Here is an 18,640-nt window from a genome sequence, read left to right as displayed (position 1 = left end):
TTCTTGATGTACTTCCATCAATTTCATTGGATTGGTGAAAATGTTATATAACAGTGCCATAGTGTGTATTTCTTCCCAACCCTGTGGTCAGTGATATCACATTGGTAGTTTGAAATTAGCCCTGGTGGGAGTATCACACCAGGAAAATCTGCAAATTCTGTAAATCGGCACTTGATTTATTGTTTTGTCTGTTATTTAGACTTAAAGTAATGGCGAAAATGTCAAAAATGCTGATTAAAATTAAGTGTCATGTCTGTAGCACAAAAAATTGAGGAAGTATCCTTTCAGTGATTGAATCTATTATCTGACTCAGCATTTAAGTCGCTCAAGTCATTGACGAAGAAGTGAAATTCCCAGATATCTATCTTCGCTCTTCCACTTTCATTTTATTAACATAAATGAAAATATCATCCAACGTTCAGGTCAGAACCACACTTCTCAGTCACAACCATAAGTTGGGGACAGGTTTGGCAAAACTCAATGAAAGCATTTTGGGAGAATCAATTGTCTCTATGGACCTTATGATTATTTTTTATTATTATTTTGTAAATCATGTGCTGTACGTCCTTTATAATAGTAAAACTTACGGTAAGCTTATGCATGTGTATGTAAAATGGAAGTGTGTAAAAATGCATGCGTTATAAAGAGGCATATGTTGTTTTTAGAATAGTTAAGTGGTCATCAGTACTGACGGATGCTTTGCAATGCTCCAGGAAGATAGCCTCCTCACTCTGTGTTGGGACAAGGGGACAGAAAAAAATGGAGGCTAAGCAACTTGAATGCCAGGAGCATGTAACTGGAGACACACCCCGGCCTCAGAATTAGTGAGGAAGGGCTTTGAGGCAATATATTTGAATTCAAGATACTTGCAGTCCTGGTTTTCCTCTCTGATTCCTCTCACACCATCTCAGCTGGTCCTGAAAGGAATCATTCACAGATATTATTTTCTGAAAAGAATGTGCATGGGATCAATCGATACACAGATGTTGAAGACAAAAGGAAGACGAGTAGGAGCTACTCCATGACAAGTGGCATGTAGAAAGTGCTCAATAATTGTTATTATTACTTTGATGAGCAATTCACATCAGAATAAGGATTATGCCCACAAGTAGAAAAACCATTTCAAACATACAATTCTCTGCATTATCAAATAGATTAAAGACAACATTTCTTTTGTGAAATGAGAGGACATAGAAGGAAAACAATGAATCACGGAAGAGAAAGTTACAAAAGGAAACTGTTCTTAGTGAACTTGAGAATTTTGGACCAAGCCAAGTTGTTTGAATATGAAGGACACAGAGACCAGCTGAGATATTAAAGAATGCAAGGGGAAAAAATCCATGCATCCTTCTTTAAAAATGTACAGGATGACGAGATTTAAACAATGCATATATATACAAGTTTCTTTACTTGGAATCAGAGAAGACAAGCTCGTGTCTAATGCTTTTGGAATATTAAAAACAAACCAACAAACATACATCTGGGAAGAAGAAAGCCTCAATAAATTCTTTAAACTAGAAAGAGTACATAATATAATAATAGATCACAAGACATTGAAACTAGAAATTTATTACACAACTAAAATAAAATCCCAACCATCTAGAATTAAAAGGAACAATGACAACAGAACAACTCTCAATTTTTAAGTCAAAGAGAAAAGTCTGAAGTCACAGAGCATGTAGAAAATCACAGTAGTAAAATAGTGCATATGTGCACTCTTGTTATAAAGCTGAAGCCATGCTCAGGAGAAAATTCATGGTCTTGAACACAAATGAGATAACATTTTAACAGCATGTAAGCCTACATAGATCTACTTTTTATCATTTCATTTCTTCTGCTTGCTTTGGATTTAATTTTCTTTTTCTAGTTTCCTAAAGTGGAAACTTAGTTTATTGATTTCAGATCTTTCTTCTTTTCTTCAGTTTCCCTCTAAGCAGTATTTTCATTGAATCCCACAAATTTTGATAAATTGTATTTTCATTTTTGAAATAATTTTTTCAATTTCTCTTGAAATTTCTTCTTTGACACATACGCTATTTAGAAGTGTGTTGTTTATTCTCCAAAGTGTTTTGGGATTTTCCAACTACCTTTCTGTTAAATGTTTAGTTTTAATCTGAGGCATATTTAATCTAGATTCTTTTCTCCACTTCCCCCATGTACCCTTATTGTGGGGAGCAATGTGTTGTTATACATTTTTCTAGGTATCTTCTAGATGCATCCATCTAAATGACCGGTGGATACCTTATAGTTAATAGGCTTTGATCAACTTATTTTCTTCTACCTCAAATGGTTCTAGCTCTATTATGCTCAAAGAATATGGTATAAAACTTGATTCATATGAATCTTTATTATATTTCTCAGGGATTTCCCCCAGAGTTATAAACACTTAGATGTTGTTAGACTGATTTTTATTCCAAAAAAGAATGCCAATTGGTATTCTATTTGTTTGGCATTGTGGTCCCCTTGGCTTTATTTCAGTATTGTGCTTTTTGATCTTTGTTAGGTGAATCTAAAAATATCAGTAAAATGTTTCCTTGCCAATGTCAGCAACTCCTGCTCTCTCCCGGGCTCTGCCAGTCGCTCTGCTCTGGGTTTTCTTCACACTGATGGACCGTATTCTAGGACGTCAGTTGCATTTCAGCATGAGCTCTATGCAGGCTTGCATCAACCTCCTCCAGACTATGAGTTCCTAGAGGACAGTCCTGATGTCATTTCGTTAAGTTTTCTCCTGCAGGTCCTAGTAAAGTGACTTGTATAATATAGATGCTCAATTAAGTATCGGGTGAATAAGTAACCTAATAATGCCAATGGCCTAATAAAGCCTATCTAGGTGGATACATGCTGACCTCCAAAGCAATTCAGGAATATGCCTGTTTGAGTGGATTTGAGTGAGTATGTTGTTTAGGCACATCATCTAGAGACTCAATTTCCGATGGTAACTCATGTGGGGTGAAGAGGACATTTTGTGAGTTCAGCAATTTGAGGGAAACCACAGGTGGAAAGGGAAAAGGAATGAGTCTTGAATGAGCGGAAATCCTCAAAGGCTGCTGACTACTGGTGCTCCTGGAAAGAGTCGGGGAATGGAGGAAAGGGGAAGCTACTGTGCAACTAACCCAGCACACCAGCCACTCATAGAGCTGGCCACAGTGTTTGTGGGGACGATAATTTCTGATAAAAATAGAGAACTTTTTTTTTGTTTGTTTTTTTAAAGTTCAAGCACTTTAAAAGCAACTGTGGGAAGTTTTAATCACAGGGTGGTGCTTTCTTTTCTGAAAGAAGAAGGAAGACATTTCAATTTTAAATTCAGGGGGTTGAAATGATCGTGTCGTGTCAGCTAGAGTGGAGCATGTCAACAATTGGCCATGTTTTCATGGTGGTGGAAAGTATGACCTGAAGATGTGACATTTTAAATTACAAAACAGCAAGTAATTTCTGCTGTGGGCTTTCTTCCTCCACAGGAACACTTAGAACTTAGCTGCATTTAGAAATAAAAAAGTAAAAATATCAGGCATCATATTCACCACTGTTTTAGAAATAGAAATCTTATTATGTGGGCTGGGTTTCTTAACATGGTTAAGATATACTGAAAATAGAACAAGGCTTGTCCCTTAAGAGATACACTTTGCTTACAGGTATCATGAGAAACTAGCCTGCTAGTTTATTTAAATATGTATGCTTTGCATATATGAGAGTTAGTAGATAAAAAGAGGTGTGGAGTCCATTGTAAGGTTCTTGATTTCCAGTTCACTGCCTTATTTATCACTAAAACATTCTCTACAGTTCATGGTACCTATTAGACATTTGATAAAATTTGCTGAATGAATGAATTTTAAGATGTTTGGAATATAACTGTGCATTCATCATTTAATGATAACGTCAGCTGCCAACAAGTATTAATAATAATAATAATAACAATAATAAAGGTATTCATTAAAAAGGTTAATATAGGCATAATATAGAAGTATAACAATAATTACATAGATTGGTCTTCTTCAGGCCAACATTATTGCATGTTTGAATTAAGCTGTAATTTGTGTAATATAACAAAAGGGCAGTGACCTTTTAGAGAGAAATCAGACCATGAGCCAGACTAACTGTGCCCAAATATGAATAAACATTCAGAACCATGAAGCTGGAAAGGTTATTAGTTGTGAATAAAAAGTGTTGAGTAAATAAACTCCTGGTCAGAGTAATTGTTTGTTCTCTTTAGCTAATTGAAAGATACAGCTAACTAGAAACGTATTTTGCTGACAAGAGACCTTTTCCAAAGCGACCCTTCCGCTTGCTCTGTCACAGCTTTAGGCCAAGTCCTTTGTTTTGCAGCCGGGCCTTACATGCATGTCATTGTATGGTTTTAGACGGGAGGATACGTGCATGCACATAAAGTAAGGTGTATTGTTCATAGCTTCTTTCTAGATGTGCAGAATTGTTTCCCTCCCAAATTTTCATTTATAAACCCAGATGCTTTGTTATTAGTAACACGTTTACGCCTCGTAACTGACGGTGGTGCCCTGGGAACAGGGCGGAAAGGGACACGCACATCAATGCTTTTTAACATAGACATTCTGAAGAGAATTACAACTAGTTTTTTTTTTTCCCCATGACATTTGTGTTCAGGGAAGCCTCTTTGTGGGTTGGGTTGCTTCATCAGATGCATGGTTCCAACCCGGGGCTCTTGTCTTTAGCAGACCAACCTGTTCCCACCCGGGGCCTGGAGTCCAGTTCCGGTCCTGCCTTTTCTGACCCACGGGGCTTCAGCTTAGCAAGTCTACTTTTCAACCTCGCTGAGCCTTTGTTTCCTCATCTGCAAAATGGAGAAAACCATAATAGGGCTGTTTGAGGATTAAACGAGACGCAGCTAAAGCCCTTAGCAGGAGCCCAGAGTAGCACATTGTAAGTAATCACCAACGATGGCTGATTATTATAGCTGGAGTTTGTATTTCTTTTCCTTGGCTGAGCCTTCCCTTCTCTCAAGTTTTTCCTTTTCTTAGATCAACTCTCTCACTCAACTTTTCCAAATATATTTGTTCCTCCTCTCCTGGTTAATTTATTTTATATACATGGGTAGAGAGCATAGCTTATAAAGTAATGGGACTGATTTTCATGTGAAGTTTTTGGAATAGATCTCATTATTAATATATCTCCTATAATATGTAGAGAAATCACTCATTGAAGCATCAAAACAGTATTTTACATGCAAAATAAACCTAGGTACACCGTCTTACCATGATTCTATGTTCTCCTCTGTGTTCCTGGGTATTCACCATCTAGCTCATCCTTGCAAATTTTTATACATCCCTCTACACACGCCTGCTCCTTTATTCCTTAGGTTTCCTTCTCTGGTTTCTAGCTATTGATACATATTTTCCTTGTATTAGAATGAACATTTCTTCTAATATGGCTTCTTGGGGATGGTTATGAACCTCTATTATGTGTCCCAACCACCCTATATTCAATCCAGTGAGGCTACAAAGGGAGCAGAGCTAATATTAACCAAGAGCAAGCTGGCACCTCTTCTCCACCCGCCTCTTTCTGAGGAGGAGGATTTACGGCTGTCCTGTGTGCTGGTGACAGGAAAGGGGAGAGAAGGAGGTGTTATGCTCTCCAGGTGCTCCCAACATTCAAGCGCCTCAACATGGCGCATGCGTTCTCTGAGGCCTCTTCTGCCTTTATCGTCCCACTTTCAAATTTGTAGCCTGGTAATACTAAATGGCTTGCAGTTGCGGGCACATCCCACCCTGCTTTGAACCAATCTGTCCTTGCTCACACTGGGTCATAACTTGGAGGGTTCTTCTGCCCATCTTGAGCTCGCTGATTGCATGTCTCCAACCCATCCTTCAAAGCTCAGCCCAGGGACCGTCTCCTCTGGGAGAATCCTGGGACGGCCCTTCCCTTCTTCACACCAGACCAAGTGCTCTCCTTCCCCTTGGATGCCCATTCCCATTGCATGCTGGGAATGGCTCTGTCATTATGTCCTCCCTTGTTTTGGAATGATCTGTTGATGGGTCTCTTCTCTGCTGGACTACATTCCAAGAGAGCAGGGAGCAGCTCGTGTCCGTTTCTGCATCCCCGCCCTGCAGCACGGTGTGTGGCGCAGTGCATGTAAGCCAGGGTTATTTGCAGAACTCGTCAGCCCAGCTCCCTGGGATCCTCAGGGAGGGCGGCAGTGATGAGGTCATCTGTCCTTCCTTTCTGGGGCTTGCCTTCCAGTGGCCTCAACACTGGAATTCCTTCCAGACAACTTAACTGGCCACATCATCTAACCTTTCTCCAATTTGTGGTCTTATTTCAGAAGTGATTATATTTTCTAACTTGGAATTCAAATCTTTACATTATTTGTAAACTTTTTTTCTTCTGTTGTAACAGAGCTTGTTTGCCAACAACATGTATTTCCCATTTAGCCATTTCTTCTCCAGAACACTTATTAAGATGATGGACTTTCTAAACACATTAGACAATGCCTATGAAATGCCTGAAACAAAATGGGCCATGCAGCTGATTTTCTCATAGAAGAAACCCGGAGGCACATAAGAGACTGCCTCTCAGTACAAAAACAAACAAGCAATTACCTGAGCTGCTTCCTGTGGGAAACGCAGCATCCTACCACCCATGGTGATGACTCCTGTGATTTTTTTTTGGAGGCGTTGCATCATTCTAAGAAAATTCATTCATGTGTTTCTCAGCAAATGCACATTTTATTTTCTTGGACAGAAAACTATATGTCTTTGTTCAGATTTATTTCCCTCTTGCTACTTTGCTTCTTTTGTTTTTTTTTAAAAAATAAATATTAATTATGGAATTCTGAAAGGCATTACAGGAGATTGAATGGTGGTTGTCATAGCCTGATATGTGGGCAGACAGCTGTGGTTTCAAGAAACATCTGGAAGGTTTGTGATGTGGTGGTTGCCTATATTGTCTTCTTCTGGGCTTCAACATTAATCAAGGACTTCTAGAATTTAACTGAGCCAGGCTTTATTTAAATTGCAGATGTTTATTGTTGTTCGTCTGGTACAGATCCTAGTCGATGAATCTGCTCTTAGCTTCTCTCTCTGTATTACCGTATCTCTTCCTTTCTTACATGAATCTAACATCTTCAAGAATACTATATGAATAGAGCCTTGGAAAAATTATATTTAGAAATATCTATGAGAATAGTTCTTGCAAATCCATCCAGTGAAATAATAGGTATATCTCTCCCCAGTAGATAAAAATCTACTGTGAATTGATAATTCATTATAATTTTTAGAGTAACAACAGGCCTGATTTTCTATTTCTCCACTTCCTAGTAGATAAAATGCTAGTCATTTTGTAGTTTGTGTCCTCTGGGACTTCTGACTCCAATTTTCACTTTAGCTTTTTCATGTAGGAGAATTATCAATTCATGTTGAGATTTTGTAGAAAATTATTTATTTAAATTAAAAATCCTCAAGTTTCACTTTTCCCTGAAAATTGGTGTACTTGTTATTTTAGTAATGGTAGTTTAACCCAAATAAATTCATGAGATTTGAAGCTTAAGAAGAAATTGCTAACTCCCAAAAGTGTATTTTTGATATGAGTTAGGGACAAATTGTGAGGTATTATTATGCACTTTTCATCTTGAAATGACTATCAGATTTTGATAGAAAGTCTTTAAAATTTCATTTCATAAATCACATTTTTTCAAGTAGCTACTGAAAACTACCTTACTAATGGTGAGAGAGAAAACACTTTAAGGGGTCGTGATTATTCATGGTTGTTCTAGGTCATACGGTTTGTTTTTCATACCTTCCTGCTGCTTGAGAGCAAACACCAAATGAGGTCCTTTCACTCGGAAGTTAGATACCAGCAAAGGCTTGTTTTCTGCCAGCGCTCATAGAGATTCAGAGGCAGCACTTTGCTTAGAGCCTTGTGGTCTGCTGGAGATGGGGTGTGCAGAAATAGCAACACTGAATTTAAAGTTGGAGATTGTTGGGTTGGCATTTCTGCCCGTTTGGTGGAGTATCTGAAAGCAGTTCCACATTTCTTCACCAGGAAGTCGGGCTGACTCGTGATGAAAGATGATAAAGACAAATCCTAAACAGGGCTTCCTGTTTGTTTAAACCTCCAACCCAAGAGAAAATCGCTTCCAGTTCCCATGTACAATCACGGTAATATATTTTCTTTTCAGATTGTTAGCAGGCCGTTCAGCTTGTACTTGGCATTTCAATCACAGTGGAAAAGGTGAAACCTCAAAGACTCAGTGGCTTCTCCTTAGGAATCTGAAATTGGGTGACCTTTGAAATTAACCTCTGCTCTTGTCCTTTTCTCTTTAGTAATAAACACGTTATTCTTAATTCATATTAATTGATTCTCTGCTCCATGGACAGGTTCGAAATAGTTACTGTGATAGATGTCCTCAGGGCTCACTAAAGAAAACCATGTTAGAATATAGATGTAAATTTAAATTTAAAGGTGGAACCCACTCTGAAAGAATGATTAAATTATTCCCTAAGATGAGTACTTCTGCAAAGTCAGGTTTTTCATGTTGTGAATGATTTTTGGGTTATAAAACAGAAGAAAAGATAAGAAGAAGAGGTGCTAAGGAAGAGTACAAACTTTGAAGAAAGATAATTTTCCCAGGACATCTGAACCATGCTTGGGCAGGGTATTAGAAAATAGGAAATTTGGGCCGGCCGAGTGGCGTGTTGGTTAAGAGTTGGCTTGGGACACCAGCTCTGAGCATCGGGGCCCTGGTTTGGATCCCACATAAGGGCCAGTGATGCTGCGCCCTCTACAGCTAAGATGGTGAACAACAACTCAACTTGAGTCACCAGCCACGGCATAGGCTACAGTGAAGCTGCAGTGGGCTGCCTTAAGCTACTGTGAGTGGCTGGCAGCCAGCATGAGTGGCCAGCAGCCTGAGTGAGCTGCCAAGAGCCACCATGAGCAGCCGTCCAGTGGCCGGCAACCGATCTGCCTCACCCGGGAAAAGTGCAATGATAATACCAACATGGGCCAGTGAAGCAACGTCCTCCACAACTAGACTGAAGAAGAAAAGGAAAGAAACTTGTCTGTTCCCCTTCCCTGATTCCCTAATGCTGTTCTCCTCCCCCAATTCCCCAGTAAAATCTTAAAAAAAAAAAAAAAGGAAAATAGGAAATTTATCTCAGCTTTATTTATACAGAAAAAAAATATTGATTTAATTTTGATTTGTGTTGGGCTAATGATCACTGTTATATATTATGAATTGGTTTGACTGTTGCTAATTTTTTTCTGCTATTCTTTATATTATAAACTTTATGACCAGTATTAAAAAACATTTTTTAAAGGAAGAATGGCAAGATTTGACACCTAGAGTAAATGGTTTTTAGAGGATGAAAGATGAAATTATGTTAAAATAGTAATGTAAGTTATATGAATAATTATGATATCCTTAATGTTAATTAACTACACTAGCTAACGCTAGTAGCTACCGTGTCCTGAACACGTACTTTACCCTGGTGACATTGCGGGTGCTGTGCCTGTGATATAGGTGGGATGCATTCGATAGAAGAAATTGGGACAATGGTGAAGGAACTTGTCCACAATCAATGTCATGTCCATGCTTTAAACTTCAGCTCAAGTCTTTACTTCTAAATAACATTTGATTTCTTCCCTGCCTTCTAAATTTTCATCTGCTTTCATTTCTTTTTCCTTTTCTCATTCCCATCATCTAATTTTCTCCCTGGATGTCTGAACCCCTCTTTCACTTTCTCATAACACAACCCTGGTCTGTCATGGATTTACTTGTTTGACAGGTTGTTCCCTGAATACTTTGGTTGTTGTTGTACTCAAAGTCTTATGCATGGATGGTAGCATTTTTCACTGTTTTAGTCTACTATAGATATGTATATGCTGGATACATGTATTTTGTTTGATCAGAAATTGAAGTAAATATCAACTGAAGTCTGGTATAATTCTTTTTCATAAAGGGACAGAAAGGATATGGAGGAATAAGACATTTATGGCTTAAAGCAATTGTCTGCACATGTGTGTGTACATACACACACACACACACACACACACACACACACCTGTTTTTTTTTTCCTGCCCATAAAAGTTGGGCAGTGGGTTTGGTCATATTACAAAGAAGCCCAGCAAAATTCTCCCTCCCACAAGTTAACTGTTTATTAGAGCACAAAGTTTCTGCGTTCTTTTCCATCCACTTGTGACAGACAATCTCTGACACCTATTCTGGCAGAAATCTGAATTCTTAATCTACTGAGGTTTACAGATAATCTGTCAGAAAAGTCTCTTTAGGATAGAGCACTAACTTTATAATTTGGAGGCTGGAGAAACTGGTCATACTCAGTCAGATGGGCAGACCTTCAAATGCAGAGGCTGTCTCTGTAGGGGACTCACTGTCCTATATGATGCCCATTGTTTTCAAATGGAGCCATGACCAAGATGGAGGCCAGCCTCTCATTGGAGAGAATTGGCTGAGTGACAATTTCATTGGGAAATTATGCTCTGCATGGCTGTACAGGTAATTCAAAAGATGATTGCCCTGAGCAGACCAAAAAAAAAAAAAATCTCGAATTGCTCTATTTATCTCCTTAGTGCTTCCAAAGCCTTGTTATTTCAATGATTACATAACAGCTTGGCTTACAGGAGTTCTCTGACAAGGTCCAGAATCTCGAATTGTAAAAATACTTTAGCCCAGGATCCGGAATGAAACAGATTGGCAGAGCAAGTGTTTTTACATCATGCCTAACCCTTGCCAGTTCGTTGTTAATGATTTTGCCCAATATGGAATTCTGGGCCCAATAATTTCCCTTCTGGCCATCTGAATAATTTACCTAAAGAGGTTAAAAAATGTACATGAATGCTTTTTTAATTGAATGGTAAGCAATATGCAATACCATGTGTTCATTAGAAATGATGTAGCAGAAATGCTTTTTTTTTAAACCAATGTTCTGTTGTCTTCCTTGGAAACTGGGATGGCATGGGATGTTTATCAGCTGTTTATAAACATGTTTTTCGAATATGGCTAAGCTTTGATTTTTTTTTTTAATATACTGGGGTCTACATACAATTTTATTTGAAAAAATAATCCTGATGCTAAAATTGTTTAAAAAATTCACTGTAGTAAATCAATGTTTGATACCATGGAAAATGTCTAAATAACCTGAAAAAAAGAGCTGAGTATAACACTAGAGAATGAAATCAGTTCTGTAAAAAAGAAAGCAAAGCAAGACGAGGGAAAACTGAGAAACCAAAAAGGCTGAATGCACTTAGTCTTTTTGTGTGTAAGCTAAAAGCCGAAAAAATAGACACACAGAATGCGCATAACATGTTCGTACTGCTCCCCTCGCCCAAGCTCTTAAAGGTTACAGGAAGCAAGTGTACTTATTGCTTAAGACGACGAGAATTTATATTAAAAAATAAATACAACATGTGAGCAGGGAAGGGAAATTGCCTCATTAATTACCTGGTTATCTTATCAGGGCTCTAGTTTTGTGGTTTTGGGGAATGCAGAACAGGCTTCCCGGGCAGGGCTCAGAGTTGCTGGGATAGCAGTTATCCAAGTGGAGGGATTTACAACAGCACTCTGCTCGCTCTGCAGTTGTGTGTCCTAAAGAGAGCCTATGCCTGGGTGTGTGTGTGGTGCCCCTTCATGTGAGAGGCCACTCCCTTCAGCAGGGGTCTGGGGAAGAGCCACGCGTCCTCCACCCTTTCTTCAGTCTATGAAGTTACATCTTTCCGGGCGTAGATATTACTGTCTTTATTTATCCTTTGCAGAAAGAGGCGTGCACAATTTTTGTAATTCTAATTAAAAGGCTGCATAATCTATATTTAAAAAATATTTAAAAAGAGGAACAAAGAATGCCAATGCAATGTGGTGTATTTAATTAAAATATTTGTATTTCCTTGAACTGGAAGAAAATTTATTATTGCGTGGAAAAGAGATTTATTTTCCTAATTTAACTGCAGGTGTGAACCTTAATCCCATTCCCCCCCCCCCAGAAATCTCGACGTATAAAACCTAATTTCTATTTCTTGATCTTCCAAAAAGGTACGACATTTGAAGATTGAATTTGTACAACATCTGAGGAATACTGCTGGTAGCCCAAATTCATATAATAAATTACAATAATTATTTTCATATTGCATAAATCTTCCCTTGATATTACAAGCTGAGGCTTTAGGATATCAAGGCTAATGATGAGAAAGCGAAATAAGCTGTATATCACACTAATAATGATAAGCATGATAATAATACCATACTGCTACTATTATTGGTAGTACTAACATACTCCCAGTTTTGTGTTCTTTGAAAATAAAACATATGGGAGGCATTATATAGGATCCTCCGCATTTTCTAAGATGTTTGTGTTTTAGAGAACTAACAAAATTGATATAAGACAACCCTGGTAAGTAGGAATTGTGATCCATTTAACAAAATCTACTCTAGGTGAATCGTTTGCACTGGATGGCTCCTTGATGGTGCTTGGCCAATAAGTTGGGAGGGATTGCCAGGTGATAAATGTTATGTATTTTGTGTAACTTTTATAGGATTTCACATATATTACCTCATTTCAATCACATATCAACCCTGTGAGATAGATGGGGCAGAAATGATATGTTATTACACAGATGCATAAAAGGAGACCTTAGTGGGTTGGGCCGCTCGACGCCAATCACCCCTGATAGGAGTGATATAGAGCTGGAGTAGGGCCAGGCTCTGCGGCTTTCATCCAGCGCACGTGCACCCAGCTTCCTTCTGCTTCCCGTGTCCTTGCTCTCCGTAGCTGTGTTGTCGCGTGCAGCCCAGGGCCAGCACCGCATTCATAAGTTGCTCCTCATTAAAAAGTTAAGAATCCGGGGCCGGCCGAGTGGCGCAGTGGTCAAGAGCTGGCTTGGGATGCCAGAGGGCCCCGGTTCGGATCCCACATATGAGGGCCAGTGACACTGCCCTCTACAGCTAAGATGCTGAACAACAGCTCATCCTGGAGCTGGGCTGCTGTGAGGCTGCAGTCCCTGCTGCAGTGGGTTGCCATGGGCTACCGTGTGTAGCCAGCAGCCAGCGTGAGCGACCAGCAGCCGCTGTGAGCGGCCGTCCAGAAGCCGGCGACTGATCTGCCTCGCCCGGGAAGAGCGCAATGATGGTGCCAACTTGGGCCAGTGAAACAACACCCTCCACAACTAGACTGAAGAACAAAAGGACAGCAACTTGTCTGTTCCCCTTCCCCCAATTCTCCAGTGCTGTTCCCATCCCCCAATTCCCCAATAAAAATCTTAAAAAAAAAAGTTAAGAATCTATCTTTTTCTGAGTCCCTTCTTCCAACTAAGACACTGAGACCCAAGTGCAAAAGGTGGGCTGGGCTGGAAGCCACGTGTTCCTTCTGCTCTGCCATGCTAGTTGACATCTGTGTGGCAGAGAAAAAAACGCAATTTGAAGACACAGCTGATTACAGCTACATCTACCCCAAAGGAGGGAGGCACTTACTGACTGGAGGCGAGCGGTTTTCATTTAGAAAATTTCCTTGTTGTGTCCTTTGGATGAAAAAGCCAGCCCACCTGGCTCCTCCCCTGACTGTGGTGGGGCTAGACAGTCTGAGCAGTGAGGCAGCTGGTGAGGGGTTGCCTGAGACGTGCCAGCCAGCAAGACCATTCTATGGGCTGGTCGGCAGAGTCCTTTCAAGAAGAGGACATGTCATAATGAGTATGGATTCAAAGTGCTGTGATGTCACCTCCTTTTTGAACTTAGGCTTTAGTGAAATCCGCTAGCTAGAGACTCCAGTGCTTTCAGTGAGTGTCTGGGGGTGAAGGAGGAATCGAGGACAGGGGACAGTGGCTCACATCTGAGTCTTCATTGGAAAAATGGAAATAACAGCTGCTAGAGGTGAGAGTGGAATCTAGGTTTCAGTGGGACCATGGGGTGCACACCACAAAGATCTGCAGGGATTTGGGGGAGGGCAATAGCCTTCCTGTATCACGGGAATTCTCCAGTCTGATGGAATTTTGACCTTTGATGGAAATCTCAAAGCTCATGATGACTTCATGTTTACACAAAGAAAAGGCAAAAATTTATTATTGATTACTCTCAAGAAACCGAGACGAGGCCATGGCCAGTCAGGTATCCTGAGAAGGCTGTTGGGTGCAGGGAGCTGTAGGCACTAAGAGACTATAAACAGCAATTGGCTCAGCCCGCCTCCAGTTCCTTCTCTGGCCCTTTTTTCAACAAAGGCATCTAAACCTAGGTGTAGTATCCAGTGTGCCCAGGGCCGGATGGCCTGTGAGTAGCCGCAGGTGTGGGGCTACAATCTGACTGAAGAGGCTCCACGTCCTTATTTCCTTACCTTCTTGAAACCCAGTTCCCTCTCTGCGAAACAGGGAATGTGAACTCCCATCTCACAGGCTGTCTGGAGGACCGGATAAGTGAATGTGGGACTTGAAAACTGTCAAGGAACGTTAGAACATTTATTGGTTTATTTAGGAGGGTGTGTACTGTGCCAGCAATTATGGAGAGGATGATTTTGGCTTTCCTGGGCAAGTCTGAGAGCTAGCGCAGTGGCAGAACTGAAACGTCTTCCCTGTCCGTGTGCACACAGGTGCACCCTGAGGCAAGGCGACAGGCAGCCGAGTTTGCGGTGTCTTCTGGGGTGTTCTTGGCAGGCCTAAATGATACTGACTTTCACTCTGTTTTTTTTTTTAAATGCAAGAATTGGAATAAAATCTTAAAATCCTCACTTTCTTTAGGGAAGTTAGGGATGTTTCTTAGTAAATCAAGAAGTTCAAACACACCATCCATAGAAGCATGCCATATACTAGGATGTTTAACTGTGCCTTTTGAGAGTCAAAACGCAGGGTCCTGTTGGGATTCTTTCTGCCAGGCTATAAGGGGCTGTCAGAGCCACTTAACTGCCTAAGCTGTCCCCGCCTCCCATTATAGCTGCACAGCACTGGTGGGAGAAAATTGGGGGTGGGGGATGGGGAAAGGGGAAAGAATTTAAGGATTACACATCAACATGGTATCATTCCTGTGAGAAAAATAATCAGATTCACTTTTATCTTCCCTAAGCCCTTTTGTATTGGGTGGACAGAATGAGAATGTTAAAGACAGTATTTATAATGATCCTTCTTCACATTTTATCTTTTCTTAGATTTTCAGTTTCTAAAACGCTCTTAAAGCTTCCAGTCTTTTGAAGCCTGAGTATGTTAGTAGAAGGAGAGTTTCTTCCGTGAGCAGGGCTATTCCCTAGACATGTTTGCCTCGAGGGCCGGAGAGAAAGGATTCTGTTTTATACACTAAATGCAGAGTCCCCCCCCCCTCCTTTCCGTTCAGCCAGTTGTAGGCAAGGGTCTACCCCTTTAATCTCAGAGGCCAGAAAATACCAAAGCGGATGATTTGGCAGGTTCGCTGGCGGCTGACGGCAGGTTGGCAGCTTGGCAGGTTGGCAGGTTGGCAAGCCGGCAATCAGTGGCTGCTGCTGCTTAGTCTTTGCAGCCCTGGAGAATGTTCTTATACCTGGCTCAGGGGACAGAGCAGTCCCAGTACATCCCAGACATTTTTGGTCGTCAGTCCTTTATTTCTCCATCACTTAGGAAGTTAGAAAGAAAATAAAAAGTAAAATTAAAAAAAAATTTTTTTTAAAAAAGAACCCAAGTTGGTTCTTTCATTTTCCGTTACATTTTACAACAGTTCTTCAACATTCCAGGGAGATGCTGTCCCCGATATAAGGGTGTCGAGAAATAGCCCTGTACGTTGCACGCAAACCTTTAGCCTCCTCTGGGCAGGAGAAAACGCGGAAATCAATTCTGTTCTGATTCGACTTTCTGAATAAAATGAATAATATTAGCAAAACAGGAGTGAATTCATGAACTTGTCTGAAAGGGGAATAGCCCTGGCTGTCAGCATTATCCTGAGGCCACAGGGAGAAAGGTTGGTGGTGGGAGGGCCTGTAGGCCCTTGGGTCCTGGGAAGTAACAACAACTCAGCCACACAGAAACGAGGGCCAGGAAACCGGCCTCCTGCAGTGGCGGCCACTTCCTTCTTCTGTCTGCTTAGCCGGGCTCTGCAGACACACGATAATCACCCCAGCGGGTCTAGGGATCAAATGACAGCCCTGCTGAAGGATTAAGAGCAATTCTATCCTCTTGGCTTGGACTTTGGAATTTTCATTAAAATGACCTTGGGTGTGGTGAGAAAGGAATTCAGGCACCAGGGATCAAGTCTTCAACATCTTACCTGGGAAAACATCGAAAGGTCTCCTTTCAGAAAGAGCCTTCTTTCTGGGCCTCAAGCAGGGCTGTCACGCTCGTTTTTCTAAGTGTTTCTCACATGGGATTAGCCTCCAGAGAAGTGAGAAGTGAGGCGTTTAAGGGTCTTAGGTGGGCAGAATGAGGGGGAAAATACACCGCAGTAAGCTAGTGGCGGGCCAGACCTCTTCCGTTTCCCAGGCTCTGTAATGGGTGACGTGCCTGGAGGCTGCATTCCCTTCTCTTCGGTTCCCTCCGCCTTCCATGGAAGAGCTGGCGCTCCATCTGTGCGTCATGCTGGGTTATCGCGAAGCGTGCTGTCCACACAGAGACTGCGCTGGTCTTGCAGAGGCAGGAGCTTGCAGCCTAGGTGTGGACAGGTGGGCTGCATGCCTGAGACTTAGCACTGAGAAAAGGTAGAGGCCTCAGGAATTGAATGATTCTCCAAAGAGGAGGACTTGGGAGGAAACGCAATTTGGTGATGACTAACGAAGGTTTGTGAAAAGAGAATTCATTTCTCAGAGTGGCTGCTATGTCTGTGGGCTCATGGGATGAACTAAGGTGAGGGGGCTAGGTCACAGCAAGTCCCTCTTCTAAGGTCACTAATGAAATCAACAGAGTCAGGCTGGGAAGTGGGAATGATAAAAGTTGGAATAGGGTTGGACAGCAGGGCTGGACCGAATTGCAAGGAAGCTTTCCTGCCCACTCTCTTAATCAGCTCAGGCCGCCATTACAAAATACTACAGCCTGGGTGGCTTAAGCAAACAGAAGCTTGTTTTCACTGTTCTGGGACTTCAGAAGCCTTAGATCAAAGCTCCCATCGATTTGGCTTTTGCTGAGAGCTCTCCTCCCGGCTTGTAGTTAGCTGTTTCTCTCTATATCCCCATGTGGTCTTTCCTTGGTGTGTGTGCAAGGAGAGAAACAGAGAGCAAGATATCTCTCTTCCTCTTCTTACAAGCTCCTAATCCCCATCAGATCAGGGCCACACTGGTATGACCTTATTTAACTTTAATTACCCCCCTAAAGGTCCTATTCCAAATACAGTCACATTGGAGGTGAGGGCTTCAACATATGAATTTTGGGGATCACAAGTCAGTCCATAGCACTCACCAAGGTGGAGCTCATGACATCCATGCTCAGCTCTTAACCCAGTGGGGCCCAGCTTGGCCATGTGAGGGGTCTTCTTTTTCCATCGTTGTCTGGGGTGATGAGGAGTTGGGACCTGGTCCCACACTGGTGATCAGAGTGACAGCGATTCAATTTGGCCCCTGAGATTCACGAACAATTATGGGGCTATAGGCTTCCAATCTAACCATTGCTATCATCATCATCATCATCATCATCATGATAGCTACATATATGATAAAGTTTGTGCTAGACATATATTGTTTGTGATCTCTTCTGATTTGGGAGATGGAGGAAGTGAAGATCCTTCTGATGACTGAGAGAAACTCTAAAACACTACACTCAAGAGATTTTGGAGGCCAGATTTTCAGTAATGTGCATAAGAGAACTAGAAAAAACATTTTGTAGCATGTGGAAAGAGAAGAAAGCAAATTATAGAGACAGACTGGAGAAAATGGCCAGAGAGTCATGAGGGCCTCCTGAGCCCCAGCCCCAGTTTTATCCATAGGTATATTCACCATTATACCATATTATAATAGTCCTGCTTGCTTTTTCTGAAACTTGTGAATACCTCTCTTTCTTCATTTTTGTAGATTTGGCTCTTTTTTGTACTAAATTTCACACTGAGTTTATGTAATAATAGAAAATTACAACTTGATGAAATCACTATATTATTTGTTTTCCATCCTGGGGGAAGGAATTCAGAAATTCTATTAAGAGGAATGTCAACAGGTACATGATTGTGTACTTAGAAAATCTGGAAGAATCTACACACACACAATTATAAGTCAACTTAACAAGGTCACTGTATATAATATCAATACATAAAAATCAATTATATTCCTACATACCAAACCAAACCCAAACAATAATTAAATTCTGAAAGATACTGTGCAGAAAAGAGTTAACATAGAAGACGTGAGAAGGGTTATCCCTAGAATGGCCTACTTGCAAATTTGGTCTTTAGCTGTTGTCTGGGAACTTGGATTTTGGGAAGTTTCCCAGGATGCTGATGAGAGTTGTTCACTGTGCCTAAACCGTGCAAACAATGTGGTTTATTCTGAATATCTGCTTTCCTTCCAGAAGTCTGGAATTTTGGTATGATGGACACTCAGGTTAATGAGCTCCCCTGGTAGACACATTTACATGTGTTGTCACAACTTATTGCTGGGGAACTAAGTGTGTCCTATGAGACTCCCCTGGAGAGGACTCTGGGAAGCGTGCCTTTCGTTTCCCCTGGACTTTGATCCATGCTCCTTTTTTTTTTTTCCTTCCTTCCTTCCTTCCTTCCTTCCTTCCTTCCTTCCTTCCTTC

Source organism: Hipposideros armiger, unplaced genomic scaffold, assembly GCF_001890085.2.
Source record: "Hipposideros armiger isolate ML-2016 unplaced genomic scaffold, ASM189008v1 scaffold_1, whole genome shotgun sequence".
Lineage (NCBI taxonomy): Eukaryota > Metazoa > Chordata > Mammalia > Chiroptera > Hipposideridae > Hipposideros > Hipposideros armiger.
The sequence above is the reverse complement of the archived record's forward strand: the minus strand, read 5'-3'. Positions refer to the sequence as shown.